Below are 1,510 nucleotides of genomic sequence, written 5' to 3' on the forward strand. Positions count from 1 at the left end.
TTTGTTCACAGACGATAATGATTGTCTATGTAAAAACTTCTAAAGAACCAACCAAAGAATCCTGGCACTAATAAGTGATTACAGCAAGGATGGAAGATATAATATATATATGTATATATATATTTTTTTGTAAAAACAAAATGTGTTTTTTAAATTAAAAAATATGAAGTCTGCCACCAAACTCTTGAAGCAACCCTTTTTTCTAATCCCTTTCTTGTGTCAAAGAATGTGTTGCAGTTGATTACTTTGTGGTGGTTTCCAAATGGGCAGGCAGCAAGTTCTCTTGGATTTCAGCTTCTACAGTTATCCAAAATCAGTGTCAGCTGAGCTATGCTCCCTCTGAAGGCTCTGAGGGAGAACCCTTTCTTAACTCTTCTGGTGGCTGTTGACATTCTTTGGCTTGTGGCAACATGATTTTAATTTCTGCTTGTTTCACGTGGCTCTGTCGCCCAGGCTGGAGTGCAGTGGCACGATCTCGGCTCACTGCAACCTCCACCTTCCAGGTTCACACCATTCTTCTGCCTCAGCCTCCCGAGTAGCTGGGACTACGGGTGCATGCCACCACACCTGGCTAACCTTTTGTATTTTTAGTAGAGATGGGGTTTCACTGTGTTAACCAGGATGGTCTCGAACTCCTGACCTCCTGATCTGCCTGCCTCAGCCTCCCAAAGTGCTGGGATTACAGGTGTCAGCCACCACGCCTGGCCCTTTTTTTTATGTTTTTAGATGAAGTCTTGCTCTGTTGCCCCGGCTGGAGTGCAAGCGATTCTCCTGCCACAGCCTCCCGAATAGTTGGGACTCAGGCATGAGCCACCACGCCTGGCTAATTTTTTGTATTTTTAGTAGAGATAGGGCTTCACCATGTTGGCCAGGCTGGTCTCCAACTCCTAACCCCAAGTGATCTGCCTGCCTTGGCCTTCCAAAGTGCTGGGATTACAGGCGTGAACCACCGTGGCTCACATAGCCTCCTTTGTGTCCTTTCCTCTTCTTGTTTTTTTTTTTTTTTCCAGAGACACAGTATCATTCTTGCCCAAGTTGTAGACAAATAAAGAACGCTTCACAAATCTGTGTGCCATCCTTGCACAGAGGCTATGCTAATCTTCTCTGTATCATTCCAATTTTAGTAAATGTGTTTCCGAAGTGAGCACAAGATACAGGATTAATACACAAGAGTCAATTGTTTTCTTACATGCCAGCAATGAACAATTGAAATCTGAAATTAAAAAGACAAAATCCAGCCTGGATAACATGGTGAGACCCTATCTCTACAAAAAATAAAAATAAAAAATTAGCTGGACATGGTGGTGCACACTTGTGGTCCCATCTACCAGGTAGGCTAAAGTGGGAGGATCACTTGAGCCTGGGAAGTTGAGGCTGCAGTGAGCCATGACTGTGCCACTACACTCCAGCCTGGGTGACAGAGTGAGACTGTCTCAAAAAAGGGAAAAAAAGAAGTTTCTCAACAAAGGCTAAGTTTTAAAATGTGTACTCTAGCTGGGCAGGGTGGCTC

At 44.0% G+C, this 1,510-nt stretch overlaps 1 non-coding gene across 1 annotated transcript; it reads right to left on the reverse strand.

Moving 5' to 3' along the window:
• Nucleotides 1–1,041: 1,041 nt before the first annotated feature.
• Nucleotides 1,042–1,148, reverse strand: LOC111550957. The gene has a single exon (XR_002734216.1). It is a non-coding gene; the product is annotated as a U6 spliceosomal RNA (small nuclear RNA).
• Between the last annotated feature and the right edge of the window lie 362 nt (nt 1,149–1,510).

Source organism: Piliocolobus tephrosceles, chromosome 3 (genome assembly GCF_002776525.5).
Source record: "Piliocolobus tephrosceles isolate RC106 chromosome 3, ASM277652v3, whole genome shotgun sequence".
In the NCBI taxonomy this organism is placed as follows: Eukaryota; Metazoa; Chordata; class Mammalia; order Primates; family Cercopithecidae; genus Piliocolobus; species Piliocolobus tephrosceles.